Source organism: Bos taurus, chromosome 3 (assembly GCF_002263795.3).
Source record: "Bos taurus isolate L1 Dominette 01449 registration number 42190680 breed Hereford chromosome 3, ARS-UCD2.0, whole genome shotgun sequence".
Taxonomy (NCBI): Eukaryota; Metazoa; Chordata; class Mammalia; order Artiodactyla; family Bovidae; genus Bos; species Bos taurus.
The window spans coordinates 87,227,666-87,252,415 of NC_037330.1; the positions used below are offsets into that span (position 1 = coordinate 87,227,666).

Below are 24,750 nucleotides of genomic sequence, written 5' to 3' on the forward strand. Positions count from 1 at the left end.
ATTTAAGGTCAAGCCTAAGTACCTGACTGTTCCCACGCGCAAGGACAGGGCCGCCGGTCCCAGGACCTGAAGCTGGACGGGCTGGTCAAAAGCCCCCTGCACCTTTTAGCCCCTTTTGGGAGGAGGGGTTTGGGACCGGGATTCTCAGGTCCGGGATGGGTCCCCTGGGCTGGGAGCAGGGGCGGGGCCTGCAGCGCCCGCCGCCTGCGCGGGGCGGGGCCGTCGAGAGCGGTCCGGGAGGAGGCCTACCGCACGGTCGCCCCGCGGGAACCCGGCGGCGGCCCCGCCTGCGCGCTTTACCCGTCGCCCTCCCGGGCCCGTCGCGCGCGCGTCCCTTTCGCTTTTAGCCCCAGCTGCGCTGACTGCTAGCGATTACTCAGAATCGTCCCTCCGGTTGGCAGAGTGACAAAAATCGGCAGTGGCTGTCCGAGGACACCTGTTTACAAACAGGACCCCCGCCCCCAGCCGAAAGCACCCCAGGCCGAGAGCCCGGAAATCTCGGTTCTCCTCCCACTCGGCCTCTCGCTCTCAGTGGGACTGGTTTCGGGCCTCAGTTTGCCTGTTTATGTACTTGATGTCAAGAATGTGTGTGCAATCGAACGAAAGGTGTGCGAGGTGGAAACAGCCTGACATTTCTTTTAAGTCTTCTGTTTTCAGCTATCATTATTTTGAAAATTATATTCTTCTCCATCGTAATCTATTTTAATAAATATATTTTTAATTAAAAAAAAAGTATGATTGGTCACCCAGGAAAAGTAGTTTGTTACTTATCCTGTGGTTCGAGTCCACTTGTTTGAAATACCAGCAGCTCTGGAAGGCCCTTTCAATTCCTTACGATCTGTTAATCTGATTCGTGTGGTTATTTTTTTTTTTATTCTTCTCCTTTAAGACCTTTACAGTCTCACTGGTGACCGGCGGGATGGGAGAAGACTGGATTTTGCAGCCAGATATATTCGGTTAGAAGTTCTTGGTTTGCCACTTTTTTCGCCTATGGGACCTCGGTCAAGCCCCTTACACTTGGTAAGCCTCAGTCTCTCGTCTATAAAATGGGGAGGATACTCCCAGGATCGCGGGGAGAATTCAGGACGATATTTGTCAAGGGCCTGCCACGCGCGGGGTGACCCACGGAAGAGGGTGCAGGTGGGTGGGGACTTTCTCGTGCTGGGTTTCTCGGCTCGGCTCATCCTGGGGGGCCCGGAGTACCGCCCCCGCGCGACGGCTGAGCGTGGCGGACTCTCGGCCTCTCCCGGCGCGGCTGAGGCGGTCGTACCGGTTCCGAACCCTTCCCCCACCGGCCGGCTTCTGGCGGCAACCTGCAGGCAGAAGGCCAGGCTTTATTTACACAAAAGCAGCGGGTGGAAGCTGGCCTTGTAAGGACGAAAGAAACGTTGGCGGGCCGGGAACGTCGCCGGGGGAGGCAGTAAAAGCGGTTCTGATAGGAATCTGTGAATAAATAAATAACGTGAATCAAAGAATGCATTGAAATGCCCTCCTAGGATCACAGAAACCCGACCCTAAGGCAGCCTTCGGAATCCTCCCACACGTCCCACCCTATCTGATAACTTGTCAGAGGCCCAAATTGATTCTGGAGTTATTATCAAACCAGGACGCCTGCCACCCAGATCCTACGGTCCTAGGGTGGCCTCTGGGGCGCACCTTCCGGGCTGGGAGTGAGACCTGGGTCTGAAACAAAGGGAAAGGGAACCCCGTTTTATGAGCACCTACTCATGTGCTAGGCATTGTTCCTATGCGGTTTCACGACTCCTCACACCACGCTTTGAGCAGGATTCCGTACTCTGGTAGGCAGGGGAAGTTGCCTGCTCCAGAACACAAAAGCCGATAGATGGGACTGAATTCCAATACAGTTCTGTCCCTGGTTCCTTCCACCCAACCTTGCTGCCCCGGGCAGGGGGCAAGGATAAAGCGCAAAAGGCGCGTTTGCAACTACATTGGTGCGATGACCTAGCTGTTTCTGGGCGCCGCCCCTTCCCTCCTTTTTCTTTACCTACCTACAGGATGTCCAAAGCCTCTTGTAGTTCTACCTATCAGCTGATCGCTGCTGCCGCGCCCGCTCGCCTAATTTAGCAGCCGGAAGTCGCAAGTCCGGCGACAGCTGACCTAGAGCCCTTAGTCTTATCATTGTCAAAGCCAGTGTTGGCCCAGAGGACACACAGGTGCGCCCAGGGCACGTATTTCTCCAGCCTCCGCCCTAGTCACGGGGCTGCATCCGGTCCAGGAGCCAAGGAAACTGGTCCAGCTGCTCCTTTCCCGGCAGGGCCCCGCCCACGCCCACCCCAGCGGAGGCCCAGAACAGGTTTCTTCACTTTCCCTGGCCCAGCTCCCGCCTCGGGCGACAAAGGGAAGCCGGTTGCTCAATGTGCCTGAGGATCGTTCTGGTTCGCAGGCAACTCGTGGACGAGCCATCAGTCGGGTGGCCCCAACTCAAGCCACCAGGCACTGTACACCAGCTTGTGCACCGAGGTCTACCCAGCAAACCCTTAGGGTTCCTCAGGTGACACCTGGGCCCCTTGCTCTGTGCAGGGCCAGCCAGCATCAGGTCCCAAGGGGAAGGTGAGCAGAATGGGATGAGTTACCCGGCCGCCTGGGTCCACCCAGCAATGGGGGGTGTGGGAGTCCAGTGTCAGGCTTGACCTGGGGGCGGCACACTGTCACTGGCCACTGGCCCTCCATCCTCATGTGCCCAGGGTTCTTGGGGACTTTCTCAGAAGCCTGGCTCCTCTGTTTTAGACCTCTTGGCCAAGAGGAAAGCTTGGGCAAAAAACCCTTCAGATAGAATTTACTCACACATATTTACTGAGTGCCAGGCACTGTGCTAGGCCCTGGGGAGATCACCATGACCCAGACACAGAACCTGCTCTCAGCAGTTCTAGCTTAGTGAGTCAGCCAGGTAACAAATAGATCATTTTAATACGGGGCAAAGAACTATTTCCTGGCGCTTGTCTGGGAGAAGACCCTGAGTTGGTTAGAGGTGGGGTCAGGAAGCTTTAGGAAAAACTTTCTCAGGCTTCAAACACTGCTCTTTTCCTTCTTCCTTTCATCTCTCAGCACTCATTTCTGGAGTACCTGCACCATGCTGAGAGCTCAAGGAGCAGTTGATGATATTAGGGTGTCGTGTTTAAAACATCAGGTCTCTGGCTTCAGCCACTTACTTTGTGCCACTGGATGATTTGCATAATTTCTGGAGTGCATAACTCCACTTTCTTTATCTGTAAAATAGGGATAAAGATAATACCAGCTTCATAGAACAAGGTCTGGCCCATGGTAGCTATTAATGAGTGGAATCTATTGTATTACTTTGTCGTTTGTGGTTCACATACTTCTTCTAGTCTGCATGAAAACCACCAACCCTCCACCCCCACTGTGGTTTGTGCTCAGGTAACTTCATACCCATTTTACAGATGAGGAAGCTGACTTGGACAAATTAACAGGATGGCTCATGTCTGGTAAGTTTTCAAAGCCAGCATCCTGGGGAGGAGAAGCCTCCTGAAATAGGGGAGATATTCTGACCTTCATCTGCCCTCCCTGAAACCCCAGATGACTGGTTAAGACTGAACTGTCTGGGGAACTTCCTTTGACCTAGATCCTGTGGGCTCTACCAGAACACCAGCCAAAAAATGCAAGCAGCCACACCCTCAGCCTTCTTGCCCCAACCTGCACTTCATGCTGGGGATTGTGCTTTCAGGGACTGTTCTCTCCAAGGGGGGATTATAACTGGACAGCTACTGTGTGCCAGACCCTACACCAGGCATGCTCATGAGGGCTATTTCATCTTCTGTGAGCCATCGTCTGTGGTCAGGGAAAGGAGGAGGAAAGAATCAGCTTATCCCAATAATAATTATGTGTCCACAATAAACCTTGACACATGTGCATTCAACCCCGAGTGCTCTTTCTAAAGTGCAAATATGACTATGTTATTACAACTCTCTTGTTTAAAATCTCTCAGTGGTCTCCCACTGCCTTTTTAGAGTCCACACTGAGGAAAGGCAGACTCAGCTAGTCACATTATCACATCTGCTGTTTCCACTGATCTCCTGGCCTTTGCATATGCAATTCCTTCTTCCTGGAATGCCCTTCCCAGCTCCTTACTTCCTTTCCTACTTTTATATGGTTAAATACTATTTATCCTTCAGCTCTCAGCTAGATGTCAGCTCCTCCAGGAAGCCCTCCTTGTCCACTCAAACAGGGCTAAACCTGACTACACTCTCTTCTAAGTATCTATTTAACAGTCTCTCCCACTAGATGGTGAGCTCCTTGGTCAGGGATGGTGTTCTCAGCACCAAGAATTGTATGACTCATAACAGGCATTCAATAAAAATTTAATGGATGGATGAGAAAATTTTGAGCATGAAGATCATCTCCATTTAACAGAGGAGAAAACCAAGTCTCAAAGAAGGCGAAAATACCTATCTTAGGTCAGATAGCTGGTTAGTGGGTGAATTGAGCTAGAGATAAATTCTTCCAAGTCCCATCTTGTTTCACTATTTTACTTATATTGAAGATAATACAACCTCCTTCTAAGTTGTCTTATTGAAGTTGTTCTTAGCACTGCCTCTCCACATTTTACAGAAACAGATAATGGGTCCCGATAGTGGAATATTTATGAATACCAATCATCAAGCCTATAGTTAGTCACCGGGACTGATTTTAGGTGCCTGAGACAGCTTATATCTCATGACACCTTAGAGAGGACATTATGATGTCTGCTTAACACATGAGGAAGCTTGTTCAGAGAGGTTAAGTGATTTGCTCAAAGTTCCACAGCCTTCAAACCCAAGTTAATCTCCAGCTCCTAAGCCCAGGTTTTTTCCATCTCCCCAGACAGCTTCCTGACCATGGCTCTGGATCCAGCTCTCATGTAGCTTTAGGCACCAACTGGACCCAGGTTCTCTCTGAAAAGGGATATAGACGAAACTCCATAACTTCCAGGGATCTTTTGGACTTGACCCAAATGTCATCCTAACGCTGCCTTTTTTCTCTGGCCACTCCTCTCTTTTCCCTTGGGTTGCAGCATCTGCACTGGCTCCACCTCTGGGGAAAAGTCAGGGCATGGGAAGCTGTCCTCGTTCCTTGTTCCCAGTAAATGGCCCCCTTGGGAACCAGGCAGGTAGGAGCAGATCCTCCTGTTCTCAGGTGTCTCAACAAACAAACTATTTAGCAATTACACATGCCTTTGGATGGAGCACCCACAGCCTTTCCTGACTCCGAGGAGCTGCTCCTCGACTCCACCCCAAGAGCTTCACTAAGGTGCTTGCATTGATTTATTGATTGACTATCTGCCTGTCTCCTACCTCTATTATGCTGCTCTTTCAGCTAACAGTGTTCCCCTTGGAGCCCTGGCACTTCTTCAACTGAGATGAGGAAGCTCCCCCAACTATCTCATACTAGACAAGAAGGCAGGGGCTATATCTGTTTTGTTTCTCACTCTATACCCATCACCTGGTGGCTCAGATGGGAAAGAGTCTGCCTGCAATGCAGGAAACCCTAGTTCGATAGCTGGGTTGTGAAGATCCGCTGGAGAAGGGAATGGCAACCCACTTCAGTATTCTTGCCTGGAAAATCCCATGGACACAGGAGCCTGGCCGGCTACAGTCCTTGGGGTTGCAAAGAGTCAGACATGACTGAGCAACTAACACACACAAACTCATCACCTAGCACTATCCCTGACATATGGTTGGCCTTTAATGAAATGATTGTTGAACAGCTGAATACTAAAGCGCCATTCATCTCTTAAAAGTTAATCCTCCACTTAGAGATAGGAATCATGGCATGTTAGATCAAAGGGGAACCCAGAGGAAATAAAATTTACTCTAAATCCTTCATTCTACAGAAACGGAGACCCAGAAAAAGGAGATACAAAGTCTAGGGAAGATCTACAGGATAGCTCAGGCCTCCTGACTTTTGTCTCAGCGCCCTCTCCATATTAGGACCCTACCCCCAAACCATAAACATGCTGTGCTGTGCTTAGTTGCTCAGTCATGTCCAACTCTTTGCAACCCTATGGACTACAGTCTGCCAGGTTCCTCTGTCCATGGGGATTCTCCAGGCTAGAATACTGGAGTGGGCTGCTATGCCCGCCTCCAGGAACATATTCTTTTCTAATTCTCACAGCAGGCACCTGGAGCTGGGAGCGGGGAAGGGAGGGCATTGCCATTGCCAAATGGCAGAAAAGAAAAGTGGGGCTCAGAGAGGTGAGTGGAGTGTACCCAATGTCACACAGCTGGAATCCCGGGCTTTTCCTGTCACAGCCTGTGTTCAGAGCTCCTTCTACCCCATTCTCTCTCCCCACGGCTCTCTGCTTTTATGAGCCTGAAAGAGATTTGAAAAGACAGGCTCTAGGATTTCAAGGACTTTTGTCTTTATTATTCATCTTGCTTCTGGAAGATCTGGTTAATCTGTGTGCCCAGTGCAAAATATGAAGACCATTAAGGTATTAATCAATATCGTTCAGGTATTCAAAATTGTCATCTACTCTAAAAGGGGGCTGGTGGCCCAAATGCTTATCTTAAATGTTCAAATATGACACTGAGGATATCTAATTTCTATGAGGGGCACTGCTGAGTGGGGCCAGGGGGCTTTGGAAGACTACTAGAACCCATCACAAATCTCAAAGGTCCCTTTAGGACCCTGGCCACACCAGCTCTCTCTGACCACAGGATCATCCAGGCCTCAGGTCCTGGTCATGGCTAATGCTGCCTCAGCAACCACATAACTATGGTGATGGTAGGGGACAGTCTTAAAAGGAGGCCAGTGCCTTAGGGGAAAAAAAGACAAAGAGAGAATAGGGTCAAATGAGCAAGGGTGGCCATTGTTGTACCTCCAGACATCACACTTAAGTGACCTGGGGTGAAGATTTATATCTCTAGGACAAAATAGTCCATTTACTCAAGAATGAAAAGATAAAGCACTTCTTTCTCTAAAAGAGCAGGGGCAGAGTCAGCATGCCAGCATCCTGGTTCATGAATTAGAGATCATTTATAACTTTATTGAAGAATAAAATGTGCCACTGATAACCTTAAAATGTCACTGTAACTGTTGTTTGGACAGCACTGGGCAGGAGCCCCTGCTTTGCTCCACACCAACTGAATGATCTTGGGGAGATGGCCCCAACTTCCTGAATCTGTCTCCTGGGCCACACAGGGCACCAATGGAGGCCCCTGGCAGGGTTTGTGGGAGTCCAATGATATCACAGATGTAAAGTGCCCAGTACCATGCCTAGCCCATAAATGTTAAGTGTTAGTTGCTCAGTCATGTCCACCTCTTTGCAACCCCATTGACTGTGGCCCTCCAGGCTCCTCTGTCCATGGAATTCTCCAGGCAAGAATACTGGAGTGGGTAGCCATTTCCTTCTCCAGGGGATCTTCCCAACCTAGGTCTCCTGCATTGCAGGAAGATTCTTTACCGTCTGAGCCTCCAGGGATGCCCACCTGGCCCATAATGAGTGCCAAACAAATAATAGCTCCTTTAAAAAAAAAAAAGAATGGGAAATGAATTGTGCTCTGGAAATAGAATAGTCATGGAACAACTCAGCTTCCCACCCACCCCAACTGCACCCCCCGACCGCAGCAAAGTAAAGTTCCGCTGGGGCCCCCAGAGCCACTTCCCACTGGCTTGTTCAAGGACTAGCCTCACCATGTGTCTGGCCTCCCACACGGTGGGCTTGTGTGCTCCCTTTCCTGTTTTCCTTGAGGCAGGTTTTGCCAGCAAAAAATGCAGTTAGCACTCAAAATGCAATCATTACAACTCACCTAGCAGGCACGTCAACATGCCTGTTGACATGTGCTCACAAATACTAAAAATGCATGCAATGCGATGCAGCCAGATAAAATGCGTGGCACCCTTCCACATACATTCAGTGAAATAGTAGAGCAGAATGGAAAGAGCAGACGCTTTGGAGCTGGGTGAATGTGGGTTCCGACTTGTTTCTGTCTTTTAATAGTGGTATGATCTTGAGCACGTCTCTAGGCGTCTCAGTCCCCCTCATCTGAAACACTATATTCACAATTCTTAGCTTTTGGTCTTGTTTTGAGGATTGTATAAGACAATGTATGTAAAAGAATGGTCTGATATGCAACAGATGCTTAAAGGTATTTGTTGCAGAAATGCCAAGAATCTGAAAAGGGAGGAGAGAGGGAGAGTCCAGTGCTGGACTCACCTTCTTTATGGTGTTTTACCTTTTTTCTGTTTCTCAGCTCCTTAGGAGCTTTTTGCCTCTTGACAGTAAGATCTTGACCTTAATTGATTTTACTGTTATGGACCTGTTTCCATTTTACCTCATCAAATGAGCCAGGAGACGATCTGAGTGTGAATGCTATTTCCCTTCCACATCTCCCCACCTCCCACCCACGATCCCAAATGCCCAGCAGAGCTAGAGACAGCAGGTCCTCAGTGAAGGCTGAGAAACGAGCATTGGGTTTATCTTTATCCTCAAACTTCTTGCCATGGTCCTAATCCCCTCCTTCTTCCCTCTGCCTCTTTGAGCCTAGTTGGGTGAGAGGGACTATAGTCAGCAAGAAGGGTGAAGATAAAGAAGGGCACAGGATTTACAGTCCAGATCTGGAATACATATTTTGGAATGGGAAACAAACAAACAAACAAAAAACGTGCTCCAAAAAGAGTAACTCTCCCCCTATCCCCCTCCTCATTTATCTGAAACATTGTCAGGAGGAGAAGGAAGACAATAAAGAGAAGAAATCCAGCTCTGAGACATATTCAAATTTGAGAATCATATTTTGCATAACATAGAGAACTTTCCTCAACTTTGTGCTGTTTCACCTTCACACCATCTTGGTGAGGCAGACACTGTTAGCCCATTCCACAGATGGTAAAACCAAGGATAAGAGAAGTATAGCCACTTGCCTGAGGTCACACAACAGGGGAATACCAGATATGGTGCTCAAAATGGAGTCTTCCTCATCCAGATCCCTGCTTCTTCCTGTTATGGGGGTCATTTCTCCATAGGACAAGGAAGAGGAATTCTGAGTCATTGACCCATCTTGAATGCTTCTCTATTCTGCCTCTTCTCTGACAATCCAACAACCCAGGTGGTGTACACACAGGGCTATACACTTATTCATCAGGCTACATTCTTACCACTTGTGCACTTTTCTGCATATATGTTATACTTCTTAAACAAAAACACAACATGATAAATATAATTTTTAAATCTACTACAAAGTCACTTTCCATTACAGGCTTTCTCTAATTTTTATTTTTAATAGACAGATACGTCTATCTCTCCACTACTCTCTGGATGGCTTATAGCACCGTGTCCAATCTGACCCCTTGCCTGCCTCTTCAGCTCACACCCCCTACTTTGTGGATTCCTTTTCTTCTACCTAGAACTCCTCCCTCTTTGGGCATGGCTGCTTCCTACTACCTCATCCTTCAGGTCTCCTGTGAGATACTACCCCTCCTCCTCCAAGAAGACTTCTCTGACCACCATGCCTCCAGAGCTCTCCAGATCTCCAGACTTTCTGCTAAGCCCCCACAGCTTCAGGGTCCACCTCCTCCAAGCCCTACCATGCTGAGTTGGAAACACCTGTTACTCTCTACCTGTTACCCATCGCCCACACACCCCCTCTCACCACTACCACCACCCTCTCCACCAGTTGGTAGTCACCTTATCATTTCTACTTCCTTGCACCCAGCTCAGCAGGGGTTCAGCAGTGTTACTGGATCAAAGAATGAATGAATCAAACCCCTACCCATCTTCCAGAAGGGTTTGTTTTACTCTTTACTTGAAACTCTGGTTGCTCAGCTGTGTGTATTCTGTCCCTTTGCTTAATCTGAAATTCTCAAAGAAATTGTATTAGATCAAACTGTGTCCCCCCTGCCCCCAAAAGATATGTCCAACCCCCAGTGTTTGGGAATATGACCCGATTAGAAATAGAGGTTTTGTGGGTAAAACTAAATTAAGGCTTTCATTGTGGATTTAGGGTCAGCCCTAAATCCAGTGACTAGTGACTTAGAAAAGAGAGGGCGACGTGAGACACAGAAATACCTAGAGGGGATGGGTGGGAGGCAGGCAGGGATGGAAGCAGAGATTAGAGAGATGCTGCCCCAAGCCAAGTGTTATCAGGAGTCACAGGAAGCTGGCAGCAGCAAAGAAGGGATCTTCCCTTAGAACCTTCAGAGGGAGTGCAGCCCTGCTAACACCTTAATTTTTTGACCTCTAGAATTATGCAATAAGAAATTTTTGTTGTTCAAAGCCACCGAGCTTGTGGCATTTGTTACAGCAGCCCTGGGAAACTAATTGGAGCAGAACCATGCCTTTCACTGCCTGCCTACCTGCCCCAGAATCTTCTACCCTGCCATGCAAACAGAGAAGACTCTTGAGAGTCCCTTGAACTGCAAGGAGATCAAGCCAGTCCATCCTAAAGGAAATCAACCCTAGATATTCATTGGAAGGACTGATGCTGAAACTGAAGCTCCAATACTTTGGCACCTGATGTGAAAAGAGAACTCACTGGAAAAGACCATGATGCTGGGAAAGACTGAGGGCAAGAGGAGAAGGGGGCAACAGAGGATGAGATGGATGGATGGCATCACCAACTCAATGGACATGAGTTTGAGCAAATTCCAGGAGATAGTGAAGGACAGGGAAGCCTGGAATGCTGCAGTCCATGGGATTGCAAAGAGTCGGACAGAACTAATCACAACATGCAAACAGTAGGACCTCTATGAAAGCCTTATGCAGTACCGCTTCCAAAAGGCCTTGTCTCTGTGTTTAGGTGGCTAGTCTATCCCAAAGGTTGACCAAAGCCAAAGTAAGTTTATATCACAGTCATGTAATCAGTGCACATGGGAGGCACTAGCGCTGATGAGGGTTCACCATGGCTACCATTCTTCCTCAGTGTTACCTTTTGCCATCTTTCATTCAGCAGAGAGTACTGAGCACCTGTCATAAAGGTCCATTTTACAGAGAAGGGTACTGAAGGTCAGGGAGGGAGGGTAAGTGCTCAAGATCTCACAGTGAATAAGGGGTGGCATTGGGACTGGAAACCCAGAACCCCAGTACAACTGTGCCCTCCACTAAGCTACTATACAGGAACAGAAATCAGGACAGGAGGGTGAAGGCAGGGAGAGACCAGGTGGCTAAGAGTGATTCTGTGCTAGCAGACTTTGTGTTTTTGTTTTCATAGTCTGGGAACAAGCAGATATTACATCTCTAACTTTCAGTTTGTGGTAGTATGCTAAGTCACTTCAGTCGTGTCTGACTCTGTGCGACCCCATAGACGGCAGCCCACCAAGCTCCCCCATCCCTGGGACTCTCCAGGTAAGAACACTGGAGTGGGTTGCCATTTCCTTCTCCAATGCATGAAAGTGAAAAGTGAAAGTGAAGTCGCTCAGTCGGGTCCGACTCTTAGCGACCCCATGGACTGCAGCCCACCAGGCTCCTCCATCCATGGGATTTTCCAGGCAAGAGTACTGGACTGGGGTGCCATTGCCTTCTCCGTTGTGGTAGTATACTAAACACAAAACATTAGCAAAAAAAATGAGTGATCTTTATCTATGATCGATACATTATCTATATGAGCAAAATTAATCATATTACAAAGCTGCCATGAGAATTCCAGACAACAGTGCAACTCTGCATGAAGCAGTGTAAAACCAGGTATGTCACTGCCACAGATGAGACAGGTCTGGTCTTGAAGGTGCATATATGAAGAGGGTGGGTCCCTAAAAGGCCACCTAATTTTCCTCTTCACTGCTCATCACCTTGGCTTGGATACAATAAATACTGGTCAGTGAGCCATCAGGGCTGGAATCACCTGGAACATCTATGCAGGCTCTTCCCTATCATTTCATACAGAGGCCACACACAGTCATCAATTCAGCAAATATTAATTGAGCACCTACTGTGTGTTGGGCTCTGGGGACATAGCAGAAAACAAAGTCTGTTCTTATAGAGCTTACCTTCCATTGTGGGGAGAGAGGCAATCAAAAGTAAAGGAATAAATCTAGAATCTGTCTATGAAAAATGAGGAGATAAATGAAATGGAGGCTTGAGAGTGATTGGGGTGTTATTTTATGTAAGGTCATCACAGAGCACCTTTCTGATAAGGTGACATGTGGGCAGAGGTGTGAGGAAGTGAGAATGAACTCTATAACTGCTTGGAGGGAGAGAGAACAGCACTTATAAAAGACCCAAAGCTGGAACGTCCTTGGAAAGTTCCCATAATAGTCAGAAGGCTTTTGAGGCTGGAGCAGAGTTAAAAAGTGCTAGGAAGCCGAATCAGACAGTTTGCCAGAAGACAGTTCACACACAGAGCCTTTTGGACTATGGTGAGGGTCACAGACTGCTCTCAGTGTGATGAGAAGCTACTGGAAGGAGTGGCACAGAGGAGTAGCAAGGTCTGGGTCAGGTTATGAAAGGATACCCTGTGTGGAGAATACAACCACAGAGTGTTGGATGGAGAGGAGGATGGAGGCCAGGGAGAGCTGCTGCTACAATCCAGGGACCAGGTGACCCTGGATAGAGGGGATGAGTCATAGTAGATGCAGGCTGACCGAAAAAGAAAAAGAAAAAAGGGAGGAAGGGAAATAAAGGAAAAGGGTGGGAAGGAGAAGATAAAGATGGAGTATGAGAAAAGGAGCTTCCTGCTGGCTCAGACAGTAAAGAATCCTCCTGCAATGCAGGAGATCTGGGTTTGATCCCTTGGTCAGGAAGATCCCCTTGGAGAAGGAAATGGCAACCCACTCCAGTATTCTTGTTTGGAGAATTCCATGGACAGAGAAGCCTTTGGGCTACAGTCCACAAGGTCTCAAAGAGTCAGATACGACTGAGCGACAAACACTCACAGGAGAGAAAAGAATGTGTTTTACATATCAAACAAGAACACAGCCATCCTGAATGTCAGCCTCTGGGATGGGAAAAAGGGAAACAGATACTTCCAATGCGCTATCCGAAGTACCAGGTCTCCATAGGTCCCACCTTATCACGTGACAATCATTTGAGGTGGGAATAATGAGCCTTTATTTCATAGTTGAGGAATCTGAGGCCCAGAAAAGTTAAGTAATTTCTCCGGGGCCACACAGTCAGTATGAAAGTGCTAGAATCAAAGCTGAGGAATTGTCTGACTCCAAAGCCTGCTCTTTCCAAATCTCATTCTGACTGCGTGCAGAGAAGTGTACAGATGTAGTACCTGCCCTAAAAAATCTTCCTGACTGGTGCTCTGTGACAACCTAGAGGGGTGGAAGGGGGAGGGACATTTAAGAAGAAGGGGACATATGTATATCTATGGCTGATTCATGTTGATGTATGGCAGAAACCATTATAATATTGTAATTATCCTCTAATTAAAAATTAAATTACAAAAAAATCTCCCTGACTTACAGCAATCCCATGAGGTCAGAACTGTTTTAACCCCTGTTTTTAGAAATGATAAAACTGATGCCCAGAGAGGTTAGGTGACTTGCCTAAATCACAACAAATGGTAAGAGAGAGAGCCATAATTCAAACCCTGGTCAAGCTCCAATATCTTAACCACTACTCTGAGTCATCATATAATATAGTTGCTTGGAATATTAGTGAAATATATTTTTAAGCCTCATTTACAGCTGGATGATAGGTAATGAACCAAATCATCTAAGTACACCAGTATCTCAAGACTTCCTGAAGAACACACACCATGCATGCACTTGCAGACTACACTTATTGACACACAATATGGACACACCTATAAACTGCATGCATATACAACATTCCAAAGTCATTTACTTCCTAAATTAGCCTCTGTTATCTGGCTGTCTGGGGAAGCTAAGTTGTTTACCCAATTATGATAAATTGCCAAAGCCACTTTGTCCATTTCCAAGAAGTACTGGATGTAGTCTTCAAATTACTTCTTAAAAAGTCAACTGGAAAAGTCTGCTAACATTTCCTTGAGAAGGTTGGGACGAGATGGGAGTTAGAAGGTTGAAATGTTGGTATCCTCCCCTAGCAATGGAGGCCTCTGTGAAACACCGATTTTCAACGCTTTGCTTCCTCTCTGGAAATACAGACTCTGCCCCGCTGGTATGTAATTCAATTCCAAGCATCAGAAGCAAAAGTCTCCTGTTGAGAGGTGCTATGGTGTAGGGAAATGTGTGGAAGCTAAATTTGTCCTCCGACAGTTCTAAACCCATTCCCAGCTATGTGAACCCAAGCAGGTGACTGGGTTCCCTTAGAAACAAAATAAGGATAATACCTACCTCTAAGCTATCATGAGGATTATAAAAGATCCCTTAAATAAAGTGTCAAGCACACAGTTGAGGCTGATGGAGTGTCAAAGTTCAGTGTCTTGACCTTTTCCCTACAAGGTAGAAAGTCACTAACTTTCAACCAATAGAACCTATAATTACTATTTTTGGCCACCACCGGAAGGATTTTTTTTTCTTTTTTTTTAAAGCAGTCAGATGTTTTCACAAAGGCAGGCAGGCCCAGGCATCATTACCAGGTTGCTAGGTGTTGTTAAACCACCTACGTAGCCGCAGAGTGGGCAGCAATTAATGTAATTAGCGTACTGATGAGTGTCCTCAGCAGCAATAAACAGCTCAGGCCTGTAGAACTTGACAGACCTGCTGCTCCCACAAGGCTTCTGACACTATACATCCACCTGGGGAGCCGTGTAGTGTAGTTTTGTGGGAAAAGACCATCTTTGACTCTGTTGGAAACAGATGTAAATCCTGTCTTTGAAAATTCCTAGCTGTGTGACTGAGGGCAAGCCATGTCACATCTCTGAGCCTTAGTTTCCGTATCTATAAAGTGGGATTATTGTAGTTATCCTTATCATCATCACCATCATCATCAACACAGCAGAAAACCCCCAGCCAAGCTGATGTTGAACTTCCAAAAGGGTGCAGAGTTCAAAGAAGAGACAAACACTGTGGGCATCTGGCACTGGAACAGCCCATTTCTTTTTCTTTGGGTAAATGCAGAACATGGAGCAATGATTAGAGTGGCTTTACAGAAACCACTGGAGTTTGGGATAAAAAGGATATCGATACCCAGAAACAAGGGTGAGAGAAAGAGAGAGAGGAAGTACTCTTGGATTTAATTATTTAATATTATGTTATAAATAATTACCACACATGTTATCATCAGCAATACTAGTACTTACATAAAACAAAAGCCACAGCAATCTGGTAGTTGGTAATAAAAGCAGGAAACCAGCTTATAACTTTGAATCTAGCAATTCTGTCCAAATTGACACCCTCACAAAAGAAGTCAAATGATCAAAGGTTACAAAGTGTATGAATGTATATGTTCTTGATAATCATTAAGAATTCACTAATTCATCCAACAGTTGCTGAGTGCCTACTAGTGCCAGGAATACAGACCTTACGTGTGGGGAGATATATACACACAGACAATTAGGATTCACTGAAATGAAGGTTCTGAAAAGGCCTGTAAAGGAGAGGGAATCAAGAGCGGAATAATTGATAGGGAAAGTGCTAAGCAAAGAGAAGGGAACCCCTGAGGCTGACAAGGGGGAGAACCCCATGGATTCTTGGAAACTTGCATATAAGATGGTGTTAAATGAAAGGAAACTAAGAGAAAAGAAAAATAATCACAGAATTCAGAGAATGTCAGAACTAAAAGGACTTCAGAGAACATCCCTTTCAGCAGTTCACAACCTCTTCCATGGAGTCCTTATGACAGTGAGGCTCACATAGCCTAACAATGTAGGCAGAGAAAACTTAAGTTCTGGGTCACAGTAGTAAAACTGTCCAGCTGCTAGTTGTCAATCAGGAGTTGAGAAAACTTTTCAATATACTAAAGAATATGGCTCCATCTAATAGCATGGAGGTTGGGAGTGAACACTTCAGTTGAAAACCAGTGATCTGGCCCAAGCCTTCATGCTATTGGTGAGAATCTGAGGCCCCAAGCAACCTCTCTACCCTATCACACCAGCACATACTTCTTGCTAAGTTGGTATTCATTGAGTGAGTGTTGGTAAATAATAGGAAATGAGATGACCTAACCAAGGTTACCCAACTTGTATGTGGTTGGTAACATATACTAATTAAAACTTAGGCATTGGGAGTGAATTTAGACCATGGTACATAGAAATGCATGCTCATTATATTTCCTTTCTTTAATCTGCTCAAGTGTAACCTAAGAAATAAAATAATTGGGTAATTCCCTGGAGGTCCAGTGGTTAATTCTCCATGCTTCCACTGCAGGGGGCAGAGGTTCAATCCCTGGTCAGGGAATTAGGACTGCCATGCCACTGGCCAAAAAAAAAAACAATAAACAATGGCCTGGTCAGCTTGACAGTATAGAAGGGGTCACAGTAGCCTGAAAAGATATGGAGTTCTAGATTCCTCAGGCTGTGGTTAGTACCAGTACTTGAAAGCCACCACTGAGGGCTCCTAATACAGTAGACAGTAAATATGACCAACTGGAAACAGGATTTTTTAACAAGATTGGCCAAGTGCAGAACCAATAGGCGGAGTTCCTCAACACTTGGTCACCGGTGATGGCTCTTTCCTGCCTTTCCTCTGCCTGGAATGCCCCTCCCACACTACCCTGCTCCTTCAGGAGTCAGCACTTATATGCTTTATATCGTAGCTGCTCTTCAGAGAGCCCCTTTTAGATAACCCTCTTTAAGAAGTTTCCGACTGTTGATCTTCTTCCAAATCACAAATGTATAGAAATCTTCCAGGTCCTCAGGCTCCATCATCTCCCCACTCCCCTATCAGATAACGTTTGCATAGTCTACTAACTACAGAGTTAGTTAGAACCACACAGTTCCAGGTTATTCTGCTCTTTTCATTCATAATACTTATAGCTTATTGTGATTTTATATGCATGTGTTTATTATCTATAGGCAACAACTCTAATACTAGTAATTACAGTTAATATTTATTGGGCACTTTCTAGGTCAGGTACTATTCTAAGTATTTTATATGTCCATTTATTTAATATTCATAACAACTCTCTGAATTGGGTTCTATTATGGCATCCGGTCCCACCACTTCATGGGAAATAGATGGGGAAACAGTGGAAACAGTGTCAGACTTTATTTTTTGGGGCTCCAAAATCACTACAGATGGTGACTGCAGCCATGAAATTAAAAGACGCTTACTCCTTGGAAGGAAGGTTATGACCAACCTAGATAGCATATTCAAAAGCAGAGACATTACTTTGCCAACAAAGGTTCGTCTAGTCAAGGCTATGGTTTTTCCTGTGGTCATGTATGGATGTGAGAGTTGGACTCTGAAGAAAGATGGGCGCCGAAGAATTGATGCTTTTGAACTGTGTTGTTGGAGAAGACTCTTGAGAGTCCCTTGGACTGCAAGGAGATCCAACCAGTCCATTCTGAAGGAGATCAGCCCTGGGATTTCTTTGGAAGGAATGATGCTAAAGCTGAAACTCCAGTACTTTGGCCACCTCATGGGAAGAGTTGATTCATTGGAAAAGACTCTGATGCTGGGAGGGATTGGGAGCAGGAGGAGAAGGGGACGACAGAGGATGAGATGGCTGGATGGCATCACTGACTTGATGGACATGAGTCTGAGCGAACTCTGGGAGTTGATGATGGACAGGGAGGCCTGGCGTGCTGCGATTCATGGGGTCGCAAAGAGTCGGACACAACTGAGTGACTGATCTGATCTGATCTGATAAGCTTTATTTTACAGGTAAGGAAACAGAGATTCAGAGATGAATTTGGCCAAGTTCATACAGTGGGTAAAAGACAGAGCCAGGTAACAGATCCAGGCAACCTGGCTCCAGAAGTTAAGTAACCTTAATCTCCAAGCAACACAGAAGCACCATAAAGGCAGATTCCATGTCTTTCTTGCCCACCATTTCATCCTCAGGACCTTGTAGTGCCTAGTATGGGGTAGGGACCTGATGGATGTTTGTTGGAAGGAAGGAAGGGAGAGAGGAGGAGGGAGGAGGAGGATGTGCTGCTAGCCCCATTGTGGACTTCTCGTAGGTAAAGTGGGGCTGGGACCCACGGAGGACTCCCTGCTTCACTTCAGAGCAACAGGGACGGTAGGGATAGAGCTGAATGAGACACAGTCTTTGTCCTTATGGAGAACGTGCCTCCATCCTCATCTCAAGGTGGCCCAGTGGTTCTGATGCCCTCAGATGAGCCCAGGGACCATTCGGTGAGTTCTGAGGTTCAACTGTAATGCAACTATTCTGCTCGAGGACCCATGTGTGGGTCCTCAGAGCTCATCAATGAATTAAGCCAGAGCCCTCTCTCAAGGAGCTCACAGGCTAGTGAGGAAGAGCAAGTGTGAAACCAAGGAGAGGAAAAGAAGTTAGACAGTTCAGACTAAGAAAGGAAAGCGGGCACAGAGAGGAAGACTCATGGCCTGGATGAATTCTACCTCTGGGAGTCTCTGACTGTTCTGCTTATGGAGTCTGGGACCAGGAATTGGGTGTTCAGTTGAGAACTGCACCTCCCCACCATCTGCACATGTGGGTTGCCCTACTACAATACATGATACTGTGACCCATTTTGCTGGAAGACAAGGTAAGGCTGATCACTAGAGGAAGAAGAGCAGTATAACATGCAAGTTGCTTTTATCCACACTGATTTTTCCCAGGATATTAATGTTTTGTTCTACCGAGGAGCAGTGACTGAGCAGAAACGACATTAACAGAGTGGAATGTGGTTGCCTCAGAGGCACACAGATCTGGGAGACAGAATGCCCTTTCACCCTCCATCCTCCTGCTGGGCTGTTTGCCTGCATACTCCTTGAGAGAGCTTGTTGCATGGTGCATCCTCATCTTTGAGGATTTGCCCTTGTTGACCCCATAGCTTCAGCAGCCCAGTCTTCCTTATGTCTTCCGTCAAGTTCTCTTTGTCAGCTTTAAGGTTTAAATGCAGGATTAAAATCCTACATTTGCTGTAGTATGTGTGGGTATGTGTATATTTATTGAGTCAAAATTTAATAGATCTCCTTAGCTCTATTACTTTTATTAGGATATTCAGAGTTTTATCTTAGCAGTATGGTTGTGCAGTTGTCAGTGGTCTACCTTAACCCTATTTGGATTTTTAAACAACTTTTAAATGTACAATTTTTAAAAAATGTACAACTCTTCAGAACACAGTGTTTCAGGAATGTACACGTCACATTATAGCAGAAACACCTGTATCTAAACACCCAAAGACTTTCCCACTCATTATGATGTCATTCCTCCCAGAAGTTCTTTGAAGTAGCATAAATGGCAACCACCACACTCATTTTCAGACGAGGAAACTGAAGCTCAGAGATATTAAATGACTTATCCAAAAGGAGATAAAATGGGACTGGAATCCAAGTCTTCAACTCCATTTACTCAGTTTTCATAGCACCCATGCATTTAGTACATTACCTAGAACATGTAGGCAGTTGATCACTAGGTTATTTCATTTCATGGATTAAAATGATGCTCCATCTTATGAATAAGAAACTGATGCTCAGTAATTAAGAAAATTGCCCAAGGTCACACTATCGGGAAGAGAATGAGTTGAGATTTTAACCCATGTCTTCCTGATTGCACAGCCCCTGTTGATAATGAGGTTTAGTCGCTAAGTTATGTCCAACTCTGTGACCCCATGGACTGTGGCCCTCCAAGTTTCTCTGTCCATGGGATTCTCCAGGCAAGAACACTGGAGTAGGTTGTCGTTTCCTTTTCCAGTGGATCTTCCCAACTCAGGGATCAAGCTCACGTCTCCTGCATTGCAGGCAGATTCTTTATCACTGAACCACCAGGGAAGTGTTGTCCAGAGACCATACCTTTCTACAATATCAATGGAAAAACACCTACCTTGTGTAGAATAAGAGACAAGTTGTCTATTGTAATGATTATGTATTTTTTTTTTTTTAGGATTTTATTGTTTATTTTAATATAATTGCTTATTTAATTTCTAGTCTTCCACTGTAGACTATAAATTCACTGAGGAGATTCTTAGTGTCTTTCACATGGTAAGCACTTTATATACTTTTTAACTGATTTTTCTGTGCCATTGTATGTATTAATTAATTATCGTATAGTCTTCGGAGCACTGTCATTCTAAAGACATAAAATGAAAACGAAAACAACTTTTGCCTTGCCTTCCTGTTATGTATTTATTTTTACAGTTGTCTAAATGTTTATGGCAAGTAAATACTTTTTATCAATTTATACTGGTAATATATCATCTATAAAAATACGTTTAAGTTTTAAAAAAGTGAATCTATTTAAAGAAAACTAGTAAGTACAGTGATTTGAAAGAAGTAAGTAGACAGAGAAAAATAGAAAAAGTGATGGGTAAATGACTGAAACTTGAGAAATACAATTTTTAATCTTAACAAATAGAGTCCTCAGTAAAACATTTGCTTTATGCAATTGATTCCCATAAGCTATATCAGCAGATATTTCTAAATTACCTAGAAAAGAAAGGAAATTAAAATAGGCATGATTCCCTGGGAGTGTTTTAGGAAATTTAACATGCTTCTCTTCATTTCAGAGTCTGTGCCAATGGCGTTTCATTGCATGACTCAGAGGTAGTTGGTCAAAGCAGTACTTGGGTTCTCTTAAGACAAAGGAAACAATAAAACAAGGAGGCTTGATATACTTTTTAAAGACAGAGTAGCGTTAGTTTCAGGGTCTAGTGACTATTCCCAAATGCTCCATGTGCTTGATTGTTCATGTTATGCAGAGAAACAAAATGAGAGGCCCTGGGCCCACTCAAGACGTTTAGGTTTCCATCCTATCTTGACCACTCAGGTAAGTGACAGCTGGGGGGTCTCCCTGTCCCCATGGGCTACCTGAAAGAATTTTGATTCCATAACCGTTTCCCAGCAACGTGAGACACATCCAATCAAGAATGACTGTAACTGGCAAAAGCAGCTGTTCATATGAGTTAAGAGGCACCTGCCTACCATAGGCACTAGAGCCTTCCAGGTCCAGGAGTCTGTGATTCTATGATTTAAGTTCTTTGGATTGCAAATGGCCACACAAGTTGCAGTGATGTATACACAGGGCCATTAAACACTCTCCGAATTATGCTCAGAATGTTACACCACGGGCAGCACAAGCCAACTGGTGTAAAGGTCTACCTGCCCTACTAGGCAATGAGTTCTCTGGTTAATTAAACGTCCATCTTAATATCACTGTGCTCATTATAATTGTAGATATGGAGTTTGTATTTTTAAGAAATGTATAAAGTGACTTCATAATATATTAAACACAACTTAAACTATCCCTGGTAAATATTCTTTTCCTCACTTTATTTTTTAACTAAGAAAGCAATGAATGTTGATGGTAGATTACTATACAGTGAATATTCACTTTCTCTTTCCAAACCTCTATGACTTTCCAGCCCCACCACTACTGGACTCGGCCATGTACTTGCTTCAGCTAATAGAATGTGGGCCCAAATGACATTAGGCCAGTTCCAAGCCTGGGCCTTCACAAGCTTCCCATGTGTCCATTTGCCCGCACCTCTATCAAGAGAAGGACAGACCCCTGGCAGATTCTGCTTCTCCAGGATGGGTTCTAAGATGAGGCATATGGAACAGACCTGAACTTGACCCTCAGCACTGCTTCTCCAGGTTGCACCTGAGCACACACGACACGGCACTAATGTCAGCGGTTCCAGGAAAAGTCATCATCACTACTTAGAAACCTGCAGGGGAGGCAGACGCAGTGGGAGGAAAGCAAGCCAGGCAGGACCTTCAAAGGCTATGCTGACTAGCTGACTGCAGACGCGTAAGCAGAAAACAAAATACTTTGCACTCATGTGTTACTGTGGTTTCTTTCACCACAAAAGTTGATTAATCCACATATGGTGATCAGTAAAAATGTACAGAAATCATTTACTTTTAAAAGTAAATAAAATCTCTCTCATCCCACCCCCAAGTAAGATAGCTAACAAAAACCATTCATTCTATTAATAATGTTCTACTCCTTTTTCTGGGTTTTGCAAGGATTAAATGAGCAAATGCATGTAAAAAGCACTTAGCACAGGATAGGCATATGATGTAGGCATTCCTTAAACATTCTCTGCTTTTATTAATATTCTCATGTAAACAAATACGCTCAGATATAGGGTTTTTAATTTATGCACAAATGAGACCAAGTTATACTGTATAACTTGCTTTCTGTAACACTATATTATGGGCTTTTCTCCAGGTCAACTCATTTTTTTAAGGGCAACTACCCATTTTTTACAATGGCTATACAATATTCCACAGTTTGAATAATTTTTTACTTATTTCTATTTTAAAGATACAGAAGCTAAGATTCAGATAGCTAAGAAGGTGTCTGTCAAAACACTGGCTGCTCTTCCTCATCAGCCTGTGACACGCTATGACCACTCAGAGAGGAAGTGACTGTGGGCAAGGCTTTAAGAACTACCCTGGTGGCACCTCTCCCTTCCCTGTGACACAAACCAGCAATATCTCATCCAGGAGCCACTTCTTCACCTAGGGTCTCTAAATAAACAGCTAAGCCCTAAATGAGGATGGATAGGTAACACGCACATCAATTAAACTCATGCTGTTTCAAGCTTCTGAGATTTGGGGAGGGGGATTGTTTGTTGCCACAATATAATTTAGACAATGTTAATACAGTGTTTCAAGACTTTCATGAGGTACCATTTCACGCCAGTCAGAATGGCTGCAATCCAAAAGTCTACAAGCAATAAATGCTGGAGAGGGTGTGGAGAAAAGGGAACCCTCTTACACTGTTGGTGGGAATGAAAACTAGTACAGCCACTATGGAGAACAATGTGGAGATTCCTTAGAAAACTGGGACTAGAACTGCCTTATGATCCAGCAATCCCACTGTGGGCATACACACCAAGGAAACCAGAATTGAAAGAGACACGTGTACCCCAATGTTCATCGCAGCACTCTTTATAATAGCCAGGACATGGAAGCAACCTAGATATCCATCAGCAGATGAATGGATAAGAAAGCTGTGGTACATATACACAATGGAGTATTACTCAGCCATTAAAAAGAATATATTTGAATCAGTTCTAATGAGGTGGATGAAACTGGAGCCTATTATACAGAGTGAAGTAAGCCAGAAAGAAAAACACCAATACAGTATACTAACGCATATATATGGAATTTAGAAAGATGGTAACAATAACCCTGTATATGAGACAGCAAAAGAGACACTGATGTATAGAACAGTCTGTTGGACTCTGTGGGAGAGGGAGAGGGTGGGATGATTTGGGAGAATGGCATTGAAATATGTATAATATCATATATGAAACGAGTTGCCAGTCCAGGTTCGATGCACAATACTGGATGCTTGGGGCTGGTGCACTGGGACGACCCAGAGGGATGGTATGGGGAGGGAGGAGGGAGGAGGGTTCAGGATGGGGAACACATGTATACCTGTGGCAGATTCATTTTGATATATGGCAAAACCAATACAATATTGTAAAGTTAAATAAAATAAAATTTAAAAAAAGAAGAAAAAAAAAAGACTTTCAAATGTTTGGATGTTCACTGTCACTGGTTTGACCAAGCAGCAACATGCTAGCCAATCAAGATGTGGGTTGATGGGATAATAAGAAACTATTTCCTCCCTAACTTCATTCTTTAAAATTATCCATAGCCCTCTCCCCTGCTGCCAAATCACTATGCAAAGGACATGAGAGCATCACAGAAATGAGAGGTCTAATGACATAGTCCAGTAGGTGGAGAAGCATTTTTTGCATGTGGCAAGCCTCTTATGTCAGTCAGGATCATGAGACTGTGGATTCAATTTCTCCAAGTTGCAAACAACATACATAAGAACATGCAACATGGCACTAATGTCAGTAGTTTCACGAAAAGCCATCCTCAGTACTTAGATAATAGCCAGGGAGGCAGACGAAATGGAGATGAAGTAGAATGAATGGGACCGGAGGAAAGCCAATTCTAGCACCACTGCGCATCAGTTCTGGACCTCACCTTGCTCAGACAACCACTCTGAGGATCCGATGATGTACAGCAGGTGCAATCACAACTGAGGAGAAAATACACTCTTGAGTTTCAAAATTCCTAATGTAACATATGTTTACTGTATACAGTTTTAAAACAAACAGTTAAACATAAGGGGAAAAATAGAAATTACTCAAATATCACAAATGTTGACATCTTGATGGTAAATCAGCCATATTTTCTTCTAGGTAAATGCATACACTGTCCACACAATTGCACTTATTTCACTTCCTAGCAAGGTAATGCTCAAACTCCTTAAAGCTGGGCTTCAACAGTATGTGAAGAAAGAACTTCCAGATGTACAAGCTGGACTTAGAAAAGTCAGAGGAACCAGAGATCAAATTGCCAATATCTGCTGGATCATAGAAAAAGCAAGGGAATTCCAGAAAAACATCTATTTCTGTTTCACTGACTATGCTAAAGCCTTTGACTGTGTGGATCACAACTGGTAGAAAATTCTTAAAGAGATGGGAATACCAGATCACCTTACCCTCCTCCTGAGAAACCTGTATGCAGGTTAAGAAGCAACAGTTAGAAATGGACATGGAACAACGGACTGGTTCAAAATTGGAAAAGGAGTATGTCAAGGCTGTATACTGTCACCCTGCTTATTTAACTTATATGAAGAGTACCTCATGCAAGATGCTGAGCTGGATGAAGCACAAGCTGGAATTAAGATTTCTGGGAGAAATATCAATAACCTCAGATATGCAGATGACACCACCCTAATGACAGAAAGCAAAGACAACGAAAGAGCCTCTTAATGAGAGTGAAAGAGGAGAGTGGAAAAAGCTGGCTTAAAACTCAGCATTCAAAAAACGAAGA

At 44.8% G+C, this 24,750-nt stretch overlaps 1 long non-coding RNA gene across 4 annotated transcripts in view; it reads right to left on the bottom strand.

Annotated features, from left to right (window-relative positions):
* Nucleotides 1–696: 696 nt before the first annotated feature.
* Nucleotides 697–24,750, bottom strand: part of LOC100294994 (uncharacterized) — a 36,710-nt gene continuing 12,656 nt past the window's right edge. For 3 of the 4 annotated variants that reach the window (XR_001497633.3, XR_003034056.2, XR_009493972.1), the window contains exon 2: nucleotides 697–1,443. This is a non-coding gene — a long non-coding RNA (uncharacterized lncRNA). Of the gene's footprint in view, nucleotides 1,444–3,170; nucleotides 3,228–24,750 lie in introns of all 4 variants that reach the window. The other variant, XR_805695.4, reaches the window with a different exon arrangement.